The sequence below is a fragment of the Cynocephalus volans genome, chromosome 14 (assembly GCF_027409185.1).
Source record: "Cynocephalus volans isolate mCynVol1 chromosome 14, mCynVol1.pri, whole genome shotgun sequence".
Lineage (NCBI taxonomy): Eukaryota > Metazoa > Chordata > Mammalia > Dermoptera > Cynocephalidae > Cynocephalus > Cynocephalus volans.
In genome coordinates, this window is record NC_084473.1 from 47,822,862 (window position 1) to 47,842,125 (window position 19,264).

Consider the following 19,264-nt stretch of genomic DNA (forward strand, 5'->3'; position numbering starts at 1 on the left):
ATTGATAACATACATGTGTATGAAGTAAAGCAGGAAACTCCTGTCAGTCACTTGGAAATTCTCGGATGTTTCTAGGATTTCCATTAGGGAAAGGAGACATTACAAGAATGATAATATACCCTACTATGCAACCGATTTGAGACAAAGCACTGGCCTCTTCAGCCATCTCTCCTATTGAGGATGGGAGATGGGTGACAACAAAAAGGTGTTGTGAATGGAACATTAATACAAATCGCTCTGCTGAGGAGAAACATTATACCTGGTTCAAGACTCTACACCTTGTAGGATTCCTTCATTAATTACCAGGAGAACCACTGTTCAACCTGATAAATGTGACCAAGTAAAATCTAATCCTTAGAATTATGGGATTTAAGTATTCTAATTCTCTTTTATTATATTCTTTCTGAATACTCCCTGCAAGGTTAGTGCCATGTTCTGTTCTGACAATATGAACATTCTGTTTTATCTAAAACAGAATATTCAATCCTGGGAGATAATACAAATCCTTGGAAAGTAATATAATGGGTCTCATCTTCTGAAATGGACTGTTGGTTTGACATTTCAAAGAATCTCATACCCAGAGGAATGGAAATCATCAAGTCGAAGGTACACCTGTTCCCCAATGTTCATCATAGCACTCTTTACAATAGCCAAGAGTTGGAACCAGCCCAAATGTCCATCATCAGATGAGTGGATACGGAAAATGTGGTACATCTACACAATGGAATACTACTCAGCTATAAAAACGAATGAAATACTGCCATTTGCAACAACATGGATGGACCTTGAGAGAATTATATTAAGTGAAACAAGTCAGGCACAGAAAAAGAAATACCACATGTTCTCACTTATTGGTGGGAGCTAAAAATTAACAAATAAATTCACACACACACACACACACACACACACACACACACACACACAAACGGGGGGGGGGAGAAGATATAACAACCACAACTACTTGAAGTTGATACGACAAGCAAACAGAAAGGACATTGTTGGGGGGGCGGGGGGGAGGGAGAAGGGAGGGAGGTTTTGGTGATGGGGAGCAATAATCAGCCACAATGTATATCGACAAAACAAAACTTAAAAAAAAAAAAAAAGAAAAAAAAAGAAAATCCCTCAAGATGAAGTCACCAACTTCCTTTGTCAATCTGGTCTCACACTTGCAAATGTATTTATCTTGCAACAATTTAAATAGATTTTTTTCTTTACCTCCCTCCAATGAAAAGAGCTAAATACTTAATCTATACAAGATATTTATATATTTTTTTACATAAGTAAGTATATAAACAATTCTATTTTTGCATGTATGTGTGTATTTGCAATGTTTACATTCACTAAATATATTTTAAATATTTTCATACCAGTTTATATAGGTATATTTCATTCATGTTATGTTGTGAGGCATTGTATATGGCTACCATGTTCTAGTTAACCAAGTACATGTTAATTAATATTTGGATTTATTCCATTTATTTGTTTTCACCATTACAAATAATATGCAATGAGTATCAGTGCTAATGTATTTGTTAGACTTGTTCAGGTATTTCTGTAAAACAAAAGAAAAAAAAGTTCCTGGAAGTGAAACTACTTTGTTAAATGATATACCCATTTAACATTTTCATAGCTTCTATTAAATTGCCCCTCAGAAGAACTGTAGTGATTTATACTCCAACCAAAGATGTGCAAGGGCATACAAGTGCTTCTGTTGCCACATCTCTGCCAACACTGGATATGATGGTGCTCTTTAATCTTCTCACCAAGTAAGCAAGAAGGAGTACTTCATTTTTAATTTATATTTCCTTACTTATTATTGAGGTCAAGCTTCTTTTCATATACTTATTGGCTATGTAAATTTCTCTTTTAAAGAACTGCTTATTTGTTTTGTTTGAACATTACCATTACATTCTGTTCTTAATATCTTGAAGTTAATTAGATTTACTAACATTTATTGAGCTCCTACTGTGGGGCCACACTCTGTTAGATTTTATATATATAATAGGTGTGAGTTCTCCCCTGGGGACTTAAAATCAAGTGAAGGAATACAATGGGATGATGAATAACTATAATAAAATGTGTTGAGAACAAGGGTCTACAAAAGCCATCATTGGTTCTGCAGGAGAGCCAGGAGTGGGTGGGAAGAGGTGTTCTGTGGGGACAAAATGGTAAGAAATGAGATTGAGGAGATAAGGAGACGGGTTTATAAAAGTGTTTGTCTGCTACTCTTAAGAAGTTGTACTTTATCATTTAGCCAAAGGAGAAACATTCTTTTTAAAGAATCATTTCAGTAGTAGAGATAAACAGCTTTGGGTAGAGGGATGAGGAACAATGCCTGGGATTAGGAAAGTGGAAAGGAGACTAGTAGCAATTTAGACGGGCGAGTACGAAAACCTAAAATAGCATAATATCAATAAATCAAGTGAATTTGGTCACTGAAAGAAATGATTAGTCCCTTCATCTTCCTGTTTCTAGTTGCACTCAATACTCATCTCAGTGACAAGCATTTACTGCATTGTATTGAAATGATGCCTGTATCTGCCAGCCCACAACCCTAAAATGTGACTCCTTTTAATTTTTAGGCCAGTAGTTGACCAAAACATAGTGTTTCACCAAGAAATAAACTGTCAAGTTTCCTCACTTTCCTTGTGTTTTTATATTTTATACTTTATATATATATATTTTATGCCAAAACAAAGTCAATTATTTGTTAATCCAGTGCTTTTTCTACCCAGCCTCTATAACTTTCTCATGGCTTACTACAAACTGCTTTCTTTTCATATGGAAGAATCTAGTGATTAGAGTAATTTGAAATGATGGTGACTTAATTAAGAGTGTAAAACAATCCATTAACTGTAATTTTTTTAAAGGATCCATATGCTTCTCACTCTGCATAGGCATACTGGTGTACTTGTATTTTTCAAAAAGTAAAGCTCATTTTTGCTACGACTGAGGATATCATTAATAATATCACTAACGGCACACATGTGCACCCTATTATAGATCTTCATATACTGTGACTAATAGTGAGTTTTATTCCTATTTTTGATGCCTAAATCTTTCAGACTTGTATTTACGTTTCAACCCCTTTATTTGTGCTGCCAAATGTTTAGTCTTCAAGTGCTGAGAGCACAGAGGTAATCACCTAAAGAGCTATCATCTCATCTTATGTGTGATGGCTTCTTAATAAGTGGATTCGGAATTATGAATGGGAGGGCCAGATTCATACTGGGGGTGAGAGACGCCTGATTTGGGCAATCAATCAGTCAGGAGAGACCCTCCCAAGGATCAACGAGACCACGGCTTCGGATGCAATTAGCAAGAGGTTTTATTGAACACACGGGTACCCGGGCGGCTCAGTCTCTCGGTAGACTGGCGCGCCGAGTAGAGTTTTTGAGCTTGTTTTATAGAAAAAAGCGCGGGTACAGAAGCGAGAAGCAAGGTAATTGGTCGGTTTAAACAAGGCCAGGGGAAAAGCGCGGGTACAGAAGCGAGAAGCAAGGTAATTGGTCGGTTTAAACAAGGCCAGGGGAAAAGCGCGGGTACAGAAGCGAGAAGCAAGGTAATTGGTCGGTTTAAACAAGGCCAGGGGTGGGCTCCGGTCATGTGGGAGTTCTTGAAACAGTTGAAGGGCGCCCTGGAAACTGCTCTGGGAGGCCTAGTGCAAGCTGATAACAGAAGCTGAAAGAAGCGAGTTAATCACTTAGGGACAGCAAAAACTTTCACAGGGCGGTTTCTTCCTTAGGTTGTCTAGATACATCCAGATACAGCTCTTGGTGTTATCAGTCAGAGACAGCATAGGTGGGAAACAGCAAAGGCAGGCAGAACTTAAAATTTTTCTAAGTACAGCACAATTTTTAACCTTCAATTTTCACCACAGGTGTTGGGGGGCTTTTAAACAAGAACACTTTTCAAACAGTAAAAATGGCATAAGCTAAATCAGTCTACCTCGCACACCCCTTTATGAATTTCTTGGCCTTGCGGAATGGCGTTACTGCGGCTAGCTTGGAAAACACTTCTTTCATTCCCCCATTTCTCTTGTGGGAAGCTCTAATCTTAGAGCGAATTTAGAGGTTGTCTTCGTTGTCTAGGGTCTGATACTTTTGTCTAAGGACCAGAATTTTTACTGCACTTACCCTGTCATTGATGAACTGGACTAACCTATTGATGATGCAGGGCCCGAGGGTGAACAACAGAAGGAGGAGCAATAGGGGCCCGGCGATGGTTGATAGGAGGGTAGTGAACCAAGGGGAGCTATTGAACCACCCTTCATACCAGTTTTGGTTTTTCTGGCGCTCCATCTGTCTTTTATCTAGTCTCTCTTTGAGTTTTCTCATGGAGTCTCGCACCACACCTGAGTGGTCTACATAAAAACAGCACTCTTCTTTTAGGGCCGCGCAGAGGCCTCCTTCTTTTAGAAACAGTAGGTCAAGGCCTCTTCTATTTTGGAGTACTACCTCCGATAGGGAAGTCAGCGAGTCCTCTAGCTTGCTGATTGAGTCCTGGAGGACCCGGAGGTCAGTATCCATGGCGGCCTGGAGGCTGGCTAGGCCTTGTTGGAGGTCTATGGGCCCTTTAACTAGGGCGGATGCGCCAGTACCTATACCTGCTGCGACCCCCAACCCCAGAAGAACAGCTAGGGTAAGTGAGACAGGCTCTCTTTTAACCCTGGGGTGAGGATCGTCATAGGCCTGCAACAAGGTTTCTTCAGAATGGTAATAGATGCGAGGGACCAGCTGGATCAGGATACAGAAATCTTTAGACTGATTAAAAACTGAGGTGGAGAGGCAGGGGGTGAGGCCGGTGCTGCAGGCCCACCAGCTATGGTTGGTGGGGAGCAGGTACTGATGTGTCGTGGAGGAGTTGATGGGTAGGGTCTGGTTGCAAAGATGCTGATGGGTAGAGGGCACCTGTCCTATGCACGACCCGTGTCCTGAGACCTCAGTGAGGGTAAGCTTTCCTTGACTCCCCCAGCGGCACTGGGTATAGTTGGAGGTATAAGTGAAGGCCCCTCCTAAGGAGGCAACTCCTTCATAATAAGGGGGACCCAAGGCCAAACAGAGCCAGCAAGACTTCGTGGCGTCTGGGTCGGTAGCATTTAAGGCTAGGAAGGCCCCCCTCACAAGGCCAAAGAGTCTGTCGCCCATGGTTGGAGACAGAGTGTTCAGGACAACACTTTCCTCCAGTACCGTGGGGACTTGGCTAGGAGCCGCCGAGGGTTGAGAGATGGGCGGCGCTTCCCTCGTTGGGGAAGGGGGGTTTTTGTTAGGGGGTCCTTGTTTCGCAAGGACGGAGTTGGGGCCCACTGTCTCAGCTGGCTTGCTGGTGATCTCTAACCGAATGGTCAACTGTACGCCTGGATATCCAGACACATAGAATCCCAATCCCCAGGTTTTTCCTATTATCCACTCTTTGGATTGCCGTCCTTGTTCTGTGAAATTTATTTTAAGGGGGTTACACCAGCCGGTTTTTTCACAGGTTGCCAGTAGGGCACCCCATGATCGCTCTGTGCCATTCCATTTTACAGTTATGAGGTCCCAGGAGGACGTAGGTTGCCAATAAACAGTCCCCGTGGTTTCACAACTCCATTCTTTACAATACAGGGATTCTAGCCCTCCACACCTTTTAGCTTCTGAACGGGACCGGCCATCCCGGGGACACACGTAGAAGGTGGAACTTGCCATTCTGGTCCTAGCCTTAGGGTAGCTGCATCCTATGGCTCCCCAGGTGATCTGTCTATAAGCGCTCTCATAGTTTGAGTCAGGGGGTCTGACTCTCTTAGAGGTTGATACATCGGTTTCTGGGATATCCCAGGACTCAAGACCGGCCGCCAGGGCACATACATCAGGTGTAAGAATGGGCCACCAAGTCCAAGGGGGCTGGACTTTCTCTGTCTTCCAGACAACGTTCCCAGTTTGGGACAGTACCTGCCAGGTGAGGGTCACAGGCTGGTGAGGGTTTTCACTCCAACTCGTTCTGCCGCCGCCGAAAACGCAGCTTAAGAGGATGATCAGTCTTTTCCAGCTCCCAAGACTCATCTGGTGCCGAGGGTGGTGCAGGCTTGAGGTGAGAAGCATGGACCCAGGCAGCAATACCGTCGACTTTTACTGCGGTCGGAGTGGTCAGCAACACCAGGTACGGGCCTTTCCACCGAGGCTCAAGGCTGCTGGGTCGGTGGCGTCTGACAAGCACTCGGTCTCCGACCTGGAACGGGTGGGGGATTGTCACGGTGCCGGGCTTGTACACCTCCTTGATCTGGTCCCAGATCTGGGTCCTCACAACTTCTAAAGCCTTTAAATGAGTAAATAAGACAGGGAGAAAATTATCATCGGGACCCAATGTCCCTCCAGACTCGAGTATGGGGGGCGGTCCCCCATAGAGAATTTCATAAGGAGTTAGACCAAACTGGCCAGGGGTATTCCTGGCTCTGAGCAGCGCTAAGGGAAGGAGGGCCACCCAGTCTTTTCCACCGGTCTCTAAGGCTAATTTGGTTAAGGTCTCTTTGATTGTCCTGTTCATTCTTTCTACCTGACCTGAGCTCTGGGGTCTATACGCACAGTGTAACTTCCAATTTATCTCCAGTTGAGTGGCCAGTCCCTGACTTATCTGAGCAACAAAGGCTGGGCCATTGTCTGACCCGAGTACCTTAGGGATCCCGAAGCGGGGTAGAATTTCCTCTAATATCTTTTTGCAGACGGTCAGGGCCGTTTCAGTTTTGGTAGGAAAAGCTTCTACCCATCCGGAAAAAGTGTCTATGAATACCAGCAGATACCTGTTTCCATACCGGCCAGGCTTTACCTCTGTGAAGTCTACCTCCCAGTACACGCCGGGTCGATCTCCTCGTTGTCTCTTTCCGATCTCTCGGTAGGTTGGGACCGCATTAGTCATGACACAAGCCTGACACCGACTGGTGACCTCGCGAACTACAGACTGGAGGTTCGGGATGAGGAGGCTGGTGCGGTTTACTAATTGGAGAAGCTTTTCTGGTCCTAAGTGTGTCAACTGATGCAACCGCTGAATAAATTCTTTCCCCCGGTCAGGGGTGAGCTCTCTTGGTTCGGCCTTAACCTGGGCGGGTTCGATTAGCTCTTGAGGTTTTGTAGTTTCTGCCAGCACTCTGGTCGACAGGGCGGCTTGTTTTGCAGCCTCGTCGGCCCTCCGGTTCCCGGTGGCCACAGGGTCATTTCCCCTCTGGTGGCCGGGGCAGTGGATAATGGCGACCCGCTTAGGGAGGTGAATGGCCTCTAGCAGGGCCAAAATTTTTTTCTTGTTTTTAATGTCTTTTCCCGCAGAAGTGAGCAACCCCCTCTGTTTATATATTGCCCCATGAATGTGAGCAGTGGCAAAAGCATACCTGCTGTCGGTGTAGATGTTGATGTTTTTTCCTTCGGCCAGGCGTAATGCCTGCGTCAAAGCCACTAGTTCGGCCTTCTGGGCTGACGTACCTTCTGGCAGGCTGCTTGTCCACACCGTCCGCTTGCCATCTACGATGGCGGCCCCTGCTCTCCGTTTACCCTCCGCGATGAAACTGCTACCGTCCGTATACCAGGCTGGCACCCCGGGCAATGGCTGGTCCTTCAGGTCTCGTCGAGTTCCAGTTTCTTCGGCGAGGATCTCTGAGCACCTGTGTACTGGGGTGGCTTCCGACTCGACTGGTAGGAGGGTAGCTGGGTTCAGGACGGCAGGGGGTGCAAACGATATCCTTTCATTTAGCAGCAGGCTCTGGTAATGAGTCATCCTGGCATTGGTCATCCACCGGTCGGGGGGCTGCCGCACAATGCTTTCGAGGCTATGGGAAGCAATCACAGTCACATTCTGTCCCAAGGTTAACTTATCAGCGTCCTTGAGAAGGAGTGCCACGGCTGCAACCGCTTTCAGGCAGGTTGGCCACCCGCTAGCCACCGGATCCAATTTTTTTGATAGGTAAGCTACTGGCCGCCGCCAGGGTCCTAAAGTCTGAGTAAGCACTCCCCGGGCCACACCGGCCCTCTCATCTACGTATAGAGTAAATGGTTTGGTGAGGTCTGGGAGGGCCAAAGCGGGGGCTGACAGCAAGGCTTTTTTTATGTGGTCAAAAGCTTTCTGATGTTCCTCAGTCCAGGTAAAAGGGATGCTTTCCTTTGTTAAGGGATACAGGGGTGCGGCTAGGGAAGCAAACCCAGGGATCCAGAGCCTGCAGAATCCTGCAGTGCCCAGAAATTCACGGACCTGTCTGGGGGTCGTGGGAGCGGGGATCTTCATAACAGTAGCCTTTCGGGCCGGGGTCAGCCATCTTTTTCCCCCCCTGAGTAGGTACCCCAGATAGGTGACCTCTCTTTGGCAGAGCTGGGCCTTTTTAGCCGATACCCGGTACCCTAATTTACTCAATTCCTGTAGGAGCTTCTGTGTCCCTTCTTTGCAGTCTCTATATGTGGGGGCTGCCACCAAGAGGTCGTCTACATATTGGAGTAGCACTACCTGAGGGTTGAGGGCCCTAAAGGGGGCCAAATCTCGGTGGAGGGCCTCGTCGAAGAGAGTGGGAGAGTTCTTGAACCCTTGGGGCAGCCGTGTCCAGGTCAACTGACCTGTGTTACCTTTTTCTGGGTCTTTCCACTCGAACGCGAATAGCGGCTGGCTGCTGGGGTGTAGCTTGAGGCAGAAAAAGGCATCCTTGAGATCTAAGACTGAATACCAAGTGTGGCTGGGCGGAAGGGAACTCAGAAGGCTGTAAGGGTTTGGGACGGTGGGATGAATATCCTGTACCCTTTTATTAATTTCTCTCAGGTCTTGGACTGGCCGATAGTCATTGGTCCCTGGCTTTTTTACAGGTAGTAGAGGGGTATTCCAGGGCGATTGACAGGGCACCAAGACCCCTAGGTCTAAGAACCTCTGGATGTGGGGTCTGATACCTTCCCGGGCTTCCTTGCTCATTGGATATTGTCGAACAGCCACCGGTGAGGCACCTGATCTTAGTTCCACTACCACTGGTGGGACTTGATTGGCCAGTCCCATGCCTGCCCTCTCTGCCCATACAGTGGGAAAAAGTTGGAGCCAGGATGGGTCGATAGAGGAGGGACCTGGCTTTTCATGTAGCCGGTATTCTTCTTCTAGGTTCAGGGTCAGGCACAGTGTAGGGCGGTCTTCCCATGTTACTTGTGGGCCCTCAGCAGAAAACTGGATCTGGGCCTTTAGTTTGGTTAAGAGGTCCCTACCCAACAAAGGGGCGGGGCACTCGGGTATGACCAGAAAGGAGTGGGTCACCTGTTTATGTCCAGCCTTTAAAAGTCTCTTTGTGGTCCAGGGGTAGACTTTGCTCCCTGTTGCTCCTTGTACGACTGTCCGTCTGGACCCTACCCTTCCCAGGGGTTGGGTCAAAACTGAATGTTCAGCCCCGGTATCGACCAGGAACTCAATGGGAGTCCCCTCCACAGTCAGTGTTAGCCTGGGTTCGGGGAGGGGGTCCGAACCTTGACTCCCCTAGTCATCTAGGGACAGAACTTTGGCTTCTCTGACGTTTTTCTTTCGGGGACATTCTCTTGCCCAGTGACCCTTTTCTTTACAGTAGGCGCACTGGTCTTTGTCCAGAGGAGATCTTTTATCCCTAGGTGTCTTTCTTGCCTGGTTGCTCAGATTCCCTGTCTGCCTATCTCTAGAACCTTTTTCACTTACCACTGCGGCCAAAATCCTAGTCAAGTTTTTTTCTTGGCGCTTATCGCGCCGCCTTTCTCTCTCTTCTGCCTCTTTTTTTTGTCTTTCTTCTTTTTCTTCTTTTGTCTCCCTTTTGTGGTACACTTTTTCTGCCTCCCTCACTAAATCTTGCAAGGAATAATCTTGGAGCCCCTCTAGCCTCTGTAACTTTTTTTTAATATCTGGGGCTGACTGTCCGATGAAGGCCATGGCAACTGCAGCCTGCTGCCCCTCAGAAGAGGGCTCAAACGGAGTGTATCTCCTATAGGCCTCCATTAGGCGTTCTAAGAAAACCGAAGGGGGTTCTGCCGGTCCTTGTAAGACCTCTCTTACCTTAGCCAAATTGGTGGGGCGCCGAGCTGCCCCTTTGAGACCTGCCACTAGAGTCCGGCGGTAGACCAGGAGACGCTCCCTACCTGCGGCTGTGTTGTAGTCCCACTGAGGTCGATTGAGGGGGAAGGCCTCATTAATGAGGTTGTCGAGTTGAGTAGGGGCCCCGTTGTCCCCCAGGACATTCTTGCGGGCCTCAAGGAGAATCCTTTCTCGTTCCTCCGTGGTGAAGAGAATCTGTAGGAGCTGTTGGCAATCGTCCCAGGTGGGCTGATGAGAAAACATAAGAGACTCAAGGAGCCCCGTGAGTCCTGCTGGATTTTCAGAAAAAGAAGGATGATTAGATTTCCAATTATAAAGATCTGCTGAAGAGAAAGGCCAATATTGCAGAGGGACTAGGCCGTTGGGCTCGGCTGGGGGTCCTATGGCTCGGAGGGGTAAAATCACAGTGGAGTCAGGACCCGAGTCGTCTGCCGGACTGCGGGCACGGCGACTCCTGGTCCCCGCGGCTGGTCCCTCAGGATCGGAAATATCGGGCGCCTGGCCCGGCGCCGGTCCGACCGCCTGAGGGGCCAGAGGAGGTGGCAGGGCTGCCGGATAGGGCGGGGGCTCAGAGAGAAGGAGCAAGTCGTCTGTTGCCGGGTAGATGGGGGGTCGGGGAGGAGCGGATGGCCTCTCTGGACTGGAGACGACAGCGACCTTGACGGAGGGCGGCATCCATGGTGGGGGACTCTGGGCGAGGTCTTGCCACACCACGATATATGGAACTTGGTCCGGGTGTCCCCCGATTTCCTGAAAGACAATCCTTTTAACTGCGGAAATGACAGAGACATTAAAAGTTCCTTCCGGCGGCCACCCGACACCGAACGTGGGCCACTCGGAGGAACAAAAGGTCCGCCATTTTCCCTTTCTGATTTCCACGGACAGATTGTGAGCCCTTGCTCTCACGTCCCTCCAGTGATCTAGAGTGAGGGAGAGAGGGGTAGAGTTATTTTGTCCCATTTCGAAGAGAGGGACCACGACACAGAGGCCTATCAGGAACAAAACAAAAAGAAACCAGAAACGGCGGCGAGATCGAGTAGCGTAGAGACAAAAGAAGGAGTCAGATGGCAGAGCGCGCCTCTCTAGACGCGGCAGTGGGATCAGAACATAATGATCCTCTCCTGAGGGGTCCACCAGGCGTCCCTGGTCCTCCCCTGATCCTGGGACGTCTCCCAGGATTACCGGGCGGTGAGCCCCCGAACACGTCTGTTCGCTACTCACACGTCGCTCACAGAGCGATCAGCCCGGAACAAACTGAAACCAAAATGCGCGCACTCAGAGGGACAGTCAGAGTTACGGAGTCAGACACAGAAACAAGACACGGAGCGATCGCTGGCCAGCTTACCTCCCGTTGGTGGGTCGGTGGTCCCTGGGTGGGGGTCTGATCCCGGACGAGCCCCCAAATGAGAGACGCCTGATTTGGGCAATCAATCAGTCAGGAGAGACCCTCCCAAGGATCAACGAGACCACGGCTTCGGATGCAATTAGCAAGAGGTTTTATTGAACACACGGGTACCCGGGCGGCTCAGTCTCTCGGTAGACTGGCGCGCCGAGTAGAGTTTTTGAGCTTGTTTTATAGAAAAAAGCGCGGGTACAGAAGCGAGAAGCAAGGTAATTGGTCGGTTTAAACAAGGCCAGGGGAAAAGCGCGGGTACAGAAGCGAGAAGCAAGGTAATTGGTCGGTTTAAACAAGGCCAGGGGAAAAGCGCGGGTACAGAAGCGAGAAGCAAGGTAATTGGTCGGTTTAAACAAGGCCAGGGGTGGGCTCCGGTCATGTGGGAGTTCTTGAAACAGTTGAAGGGCGCCCTGGAAACTGCTCTGGGAGGCCTAGTGCAAGCTGATAACAGAAGCTGAAAGAAGCGAGTTAATCACTTAGGGACAGCAAAAACTTTCACAGGGCGGTTTCTTCCTTAGGTTGTCTAGATACATCCAGATACAGCTCTTGGTGTTATCAGTCAGAGACAGCATAGGTGGGAAACAGCAAAGGCAGGCAGAACTTAAAATTTTTCTAAGTACAGCACAATTTTTAACCTTCAATTTTCACCACAGGTGTTGGGGGGCTTTTAAACAAGAACACTTTTCAAACAGTAAAAATGGCATAAGCTAAATCAGTCTACCTCGCACACCCCTTTATGAATTTCTTGGCCTTGCGGAATGGCGTTACTGCGGCTAGCTTGGAAAACACTTCTTTCAGGGGCATACCCATTACCAGAAATTACTTTTGTACCCTTTGTCCCCTCCCAGTTATCCCCCAACCTCCCTCCCCCTCCTCCTCTCCCCTCCACTCCAATTTGTAGCCCTCGGAATGTTCCCTCCCTCTGTTGGATCATGGCACTACTGTGGTCTTTCTTTCCTCCCTTCCTTTCTCTCTTAGCTCCCACATATGAGTGAGCACATGCGGTATTTATCCCTCTGTACTTTGCTTGTATCACTCAACATAAGTTTCTCCAGGTTCATCCATGTTGTTGCAAATGGGAGTATTTCATTCTTTTTTTTGGCAGAGTAGTATTCCATAGTGTATATATACCACAGTTTCCTTATCCAATCATCTATTGATGGACATTTAGGTTTGTTCCATATCTTGGCTATTGTAAACAGAGCTGCAATAAACATGGGAATGCAGGTATCTCTTCAACATGATGATTTCCATTCCTCTGCATATATACCCAGAAGAGGGATTGCTGGATCAGGTATTCAGTGTGTGAATACAAGGGGTCTTCCAAAGTTCATGGAAATATTTGTATTATTTTTTAATTTTATTTTTCCATGAGTTTTTTGAAGTACCCTCATATGTGCTCACTTAAAAGAAAATCAGAAAATAAAAAAAATATTGTGAACTCGCTTTTAACTTACACAAAAGTTTTGCAAATATAGACTGCAGAGTGTATTTGTATAACCCATAAACTCCCTTCCTCTAATCTTAATATTTTACCTAACAATAGTACAATTATCAAGAAAAGGAAGGCAATATTGGTACGATATTCCTAAATAAACTGTAAAACTTATTGGAAATTCTCCCATTTTCACTGATGTCTTTTTTACTAATTCAGGATTCACATTGTAGTTTTCAGTGATTTGTACTTATCTGTCTCCTGCCTGTAATATTTCCTCAATTTTACTTTGTCTTTCATGACCTTGAAATATGTTTACTATTTCTGTTACTCCTAGAAAAAAATTTTTTTCTCAATTAAACTATGACAAAATTCTTTGTTGTTAAAAAAAAATATGACAAAATTCTTTGTTGTTAAAAAAAAAAAGGAATTATGAATGGGGGAAAAAAATCAGAGAGGCAAAGACAAGGCTAATTTCTGGTTTGTTTAACTGGTTTTGCTGGGAAACCAAGAAGACAACAGAGAACCCAGAAAAAAGTTATTTTAGTTTTGTGAGTAGTTTGGTTGTTGCTTTGGCTTTTGTTTTCTTTGCTTTGTTTTTAACTCAGAATTATTTTTGGCCCTGTCACCTCATCCTTCTTTAGGAAGAATTCATACCAGTGCCAAAGCCCCTTCTACCCAAAGTTACAACTTGCCAGAGGAAGAACAATGGCACTGGATATGGTGAGATTGAGATGTGAGAGTCACCACTCGAGTGTGCTGCATTTACACAGCAGGGCAGGAACCTCACACCTCGTGAAGGTTTATTCAGGATTGGGAGGATACCCTGGAGATGGCAGAGTGAACAAGAGGAAATACAAGGTGAGTCAGAGATACAGGCAGCAGCTGCAACTTGAGCTCAGCCACGTTCAAGGAAACATGAAACTGGGGCAATCCACCGTGTAAAGAGGACAAGGGCAGCTGGCTCAGGGCAAACCTAAGCATTTGAGCAGAGAACCTGCCTAGAGTGTATTCCAGGGACACCAATGTGCAGCAACAGCAAGTTAAGGCAGTTGGGAAAGTAATTCATGGGCCAAGAGCTCTGTAACAGTTGGTGCCATATTTTATGCAAATGCATCTGTGAATTATAACTTCAGACACTCTTGAAATAGTTTTTCTTCTCTTTTCTTTTCTTTTGGCATAGGGTAGTTTTTTAGGGGGATAGGGGGTTTGTTCTGGGCTATTTCCAACTCAGGACTTGGGAGATTTGCATATTAATGGTTTTTCAAAAAAAAAGTATGATTATTTACATAACTGAAAATACATTTTGAACGTTATTTAGTCCAGGCACTTGATCAGAAAAAGTGAAACCTTAAGCAAGTTAAAAATGGCAGTTGTCCATCTAAACTATTGTTTAGGATCTCTAGGGATAGAGATTAGCACACCACTTCTGCAGGTCTGTTCTCACATTTATACTAGAATTACAAGCAAATGCTGTTTTCTCTTTCCTTAGGCCTAAACCAACACACTCTTGTTCAAATCCATTTCCATTGTTTAGTCCTCTGTGGACCAAACTACCACTGCCAGTTTTCCTTAGTCCACGTTTTTTTTTTTTTTTTTTCTGTATGTCAGCTTATATTTTTCTGGCCTACTTTTCCTGCTTACAAATGCACTGTATCAAGACTTTTTACTTTACACAATTTCGGATTGCCTGATCTACAGACACTAGTGAGAGACATTTTTTAAGCCATCAGGTAACAACAACAACTTTATAAGAATTTTATGAAGCTCCAGTCCATGCAATTTCCAAGTACAATGGGAAATTAGCAAGTCAGACAAATGCAGGAGGAAAGGTAAGGAAGCCACTGAAAGTGCAGCAATGCTGCTGCTGGGGTGAAGAGACCTGGACGATCGATCTTTAATACATTTTGAGAACAAGCCTTTGGGAGAACATTGGCTAGTCGAGGTGATTGTAGGTAAAAATAAACAGCCAGGGTGCCGATTAGACAAAGGAGGCTGAATGTTAGATCAGTTTCACAGAAGGGGAATCTGGAACACTTTTAGCTCAGTGAAGACAGAACTCTTTCTCTTAGTCAGATAAAGATAATTTAAGAGAATTCTAACTACATGGATTTTATTTCCACTGAGGTCATAACAAGAAGAAATTAATTTATGTCAGCAGAGAAAGGACTGTCATTAAATTTAAGAAAGAAATTCTTCCCAGCAAAAGTTATTAAACAGTTAAATGGAATTCTGAAAGAGAAAAAAACAATATGATATTGCATTAGCTTATGCAGACCTCTTTGAAATACAGAAGAAGCTATAAGATGAGAAAGTGTGCAGAGGATATATAAGCAGTTAATATTTTATTAATTTAAAAAAGGAACTACAAGTTAACGGCATTGACTCAGGAGTCATGCAGCCTTGGTTCAAATGCTAGCTCTGCAAATTCCTAGTGAGTGAACTTGGGAAATTTAAAAATCTCTCTGGGCCTCATTTTTCTTACCTGTAAGTAGAGAAAACAGCACCTACCTTATAAACTTATGGGGTGGATTAAATGAATTAATATGTGTAAGGCACTTAAAACAGTGTCTGACACACAGTGAGAGCTATATAAGATTTTGCTCTTATTGATGTTGTTAGTCAGCAGGAAAAACTCCAATGATATATCACCAGAAATGAGAGGTATAAAGGATGATTATACTTCTGTGGCTTAGTTATAGACAATTCTGTGTTTATTCTTGTGTTTTCTTTCCTTCTGTTCCCCTCTTCAGCCCAAACCCAGGTCTAGAAGTCAAGAAATACATTTCCTAGTCCTTTCCTCCACTAACCAGATGTGTGATTTTTCTTATTTTAAATCACCAGTTCTCAATGTCCTAGTTGTTTTCGATTCTGTTACCTTTTCTCTCTCTCTCTCTCTCTCTCTCAATGTACCTTATTTTCTAATCTTTTTCCCCCCCGTCATCATCTTTTCTCTTATCTCCTGTTCCTCTCTCTCAGTCTCCTGTCTCATTTTACCATACATCTCAAGCTTCCCTGAGGCTTCAGCATCCTTCCATCCTCCATCCTTTGCGAGCAGAAGACATTCCAGAATTGCATATTTGGCCCCAATTCAAATCTTTATTGCCTCTGTTTAGGGTGAAGTGCAACAGTTTCTGTGTCATACAATTAAGGATTGTGTCCAGGATGAATAACTTCTTGGGTCTGGAGGAGTGGAGGTAAACATCATTCTTCTTTACTTCCAACCACCTCTGGGAAAGTGCACAGCTCTTGGTTAACAGTCATAGAGAGGCACCATTCCCAGATGAAGAATTATTCTAATCTCTGAAGCTCTACCTATGCCTGTACTTTTGTGAAGGAAATTAACGTAGAGAGTAGTAGAATAAACAATGGGTGAACTTCAAGTGAAAAAAAAGTCTTTAAATGTTATTTGAAGCCAAAAATATAAATTGTGATATAAGAAAGGCATATTATTTTAATTCTATCATTCTAACTTAAATAAAAGTTGAAGAGGACAGAGGAAGAGAAAATCAATGATACATGTATTTTAAAAAACATTTAATGTAAGAAACTGAGCAGTAGGGCATGTTGTGAAACATAAACTACTCATTTAGATCTTAAAAACAAAAATTCTTATACATTTCCTAATGATTCTGGTAAAAGAGGTTTCTGGAAATTTTTAAAGCTATTTAAAAATATCCCTGTTGTGGTTTTGGCTTATTTGAAACTCACTGGGAACTCAGTAAGTTCAACCGCCTAGATTCCTCATGTATGGAAACTTTAAAGATGTTGATATTAATATTAATTTAACTTATTTCATCTGTTTGAATATAAATACAGTTCATGTCAATAAAGACAACAGTTAAATTTTCAGCATAGTGTATTACTCTTGGTAACTATCTGTAATTGCCAGTGCAATCTTAGAGCAAAACTGAATATAGTTAGTTTTCATACAACCCCTAGGAACAGTTGGGATAATTTTAACCGATCATGTGAAAATGCTAAATCTCTAACACCATGCCTTATCATAGAAAAGCATTTATCTTGCTATAAGGATACACTTTTTAGATTTCTAAGTTCTTTGTAGGAAAAATAAATTAGGTAGACTATTTTAATTCATAAAAATATGATATTTTAATGACATTTTTAACCCACATATATTTTTGAGGATTTTAACATGATTTTCAATTTTTTAAAAAAATCCCTGTTTGCTTATTAAATCACTTTCTTGTATATGTCATATTTTGGGGTATGTCTTTCTGTGTATATATACGAGGGTACTTTAAAAAATTTGTGGACAAATAGAATTAAAAGATAATACGAATCTTTCCATAAACTTTTTGAAGTACCTTTGTATATATATATATATATATATATACACACACACATAGACCTTTATACAGCAAAAGTAAATGTCACATTGTTAAAATATCACAATACCTTATTTCATAGAAAGTTGGCTCAATTTTTTAAATAGGCATTCAGTGTAATCTATTACACATTTAATTATGTATTTGGGAAGTGAAATACAACATAAAACTTCCTATTTTTACTATGTTTTCAATTCAATTAATTAAACATTTAATATTTTAAGCAATATATCTAATTTTAAATAAATAATTACAGTATTTACAAGAAAAATCAATTTTGCACTCAAGATAAAGAACTTAAGCTGGAAAGTGGTATTTTCCATATGGCAGCTATAGTTATATGCTGCCATGACAGCTATTTCCCTAAGGAGAGTCCAGGCATGCTTAATCAGAGAAAGACATCATTACTTAGAAGAAAAACATGAGTCTTTTATTTCCTTGCCTCTGCTGGACTGGGGCAGCTCATTCTGCTGAATCTAGCAATGTCTGAGGAACACCTGAGCTTAGCTGGTTGCACACCATGTATTGTTAGGCCATGAACAATACTACCTCTTAAACTCTGATCAGTGCTTCTTCTGGTATGGATTAGCATCCACACAGAATTCATTATGTCTATAATTAAACACAGAAAGCCCTTCCTGATGCTTGCACAGCAACTGTTCTGGGCAGCTCCTCTGCTACTTTTGGACCACCAGATCCCTTCTGGGAACCAACCTAAGAAAGTACTTCTTGAAGTAGCACTTGTCTCTGTAAAGTGATATCAGTATATTTCTAATTACAGTCCAGATAGTGTTGTGCACAAGTAACTAGACAAGAGTCCAGGTCAGCACTTTGACTTGCTAGGTCAGATTTGTTTTCCTCCCACTCCTTTCCAATAATAGTTTCTCATGTATACCAGGAATAGCATAGAGAATACATCTTTCTAACTCTAAGAACAACTCTTACGTTCAATTTTAGGCAAATTGAACTCACTTATTCAAAAACAGGCACTATCTTCTCATTACGTAATTTCAATTAAATGCCCACTGTACCATCATTTATATCTTCAGCAGAACCATGCTCTAACCTAGCAACTCTCACTGAGTGTCTATTTATGTGACTAAGCTAGGTCTTTACATTTGTGCTCAATCACTATGGACTTTGATATTTGCAATAATTTTATCTCCTAACCTCTAAAATGATTGGAAATTTTGTGTTGCTTGTTTTGTGAAAACTAAATCTTGTCTTTCCATTCGAAAGGACAAAAATTAGTTGTAGTGTTCTTTAGATGGAATACATAGGGGCTTTACTTCTATTTACAGCAGAGTAGAATCAACACATTAAGCATAATATAAATAGAAGGTCAACAAAGGAAGCAAATAAATAAGGTGGAAGGAAAAAAGTGTGATGGATTCTGACAAGCTACTGTTTTCTTTATTATTATGACATTAGGAAGTGGCACTAAATTTAAGGGTCTGTCACAACCCTCAGATCTGAAGGCTTTATTGTAAATCAGCCATTTGAATTAGCACCAAGCTGACAACTAGTAAAAAAAATTCCCAGCACCAATAGCTGTTTGATAAATGAAGTACACAGGCTGTGCCATGTAATGGACAGAGCTGCCTGCTGCGGTATTGGGCACACCTGGGCTCAAATTCCAGCTCTGCCATTTATTAGCTACGGGACTTTTGGCAAATGAGCATTTCAAACCCACAATTTTCTCATGGGTAAAAGCAGAATTTTATAAAAACCTATCAAGTAGGACTGTTCTAAGAATAAATAAGGTAAGATGGACAAAGTACAATGTGTAATGCCTTTCACTCAGTAAACACTAAATAGTAATTATAACAACTACTGTAATGCTAAGAGGAATGATTTTAAATTATACTCAAATTCAAGAAGTACTCATGGGACCATTAAAGGAGGGGCACCTAGTGCACTTTTTGAAATAATCAGATGTATAATACTTTAGGGGGAAATCATGTATATTTGTAGATTAAGAAAATATTATGGGAACTATGGTTGGACTAACTAAATGATTTTTTCCAGCAGTTGAGGTGTCATAAT

At 43.5% G+C, this 19,264-nt stretch overlaps 1 protein-coding gene across 1 annotated transcript in view; it reads right to left on the reverse strand.

The window, feature by feature from the left end:
* LOC134363295 (neurexin-1-like) overlaps positions 1-19,264 on the reverse strand; it is a 108,968-nt gene that overhangs the window by 80,432 nt on the left and 9,272 nt on the right. The window lies entirely within an intron of this gene.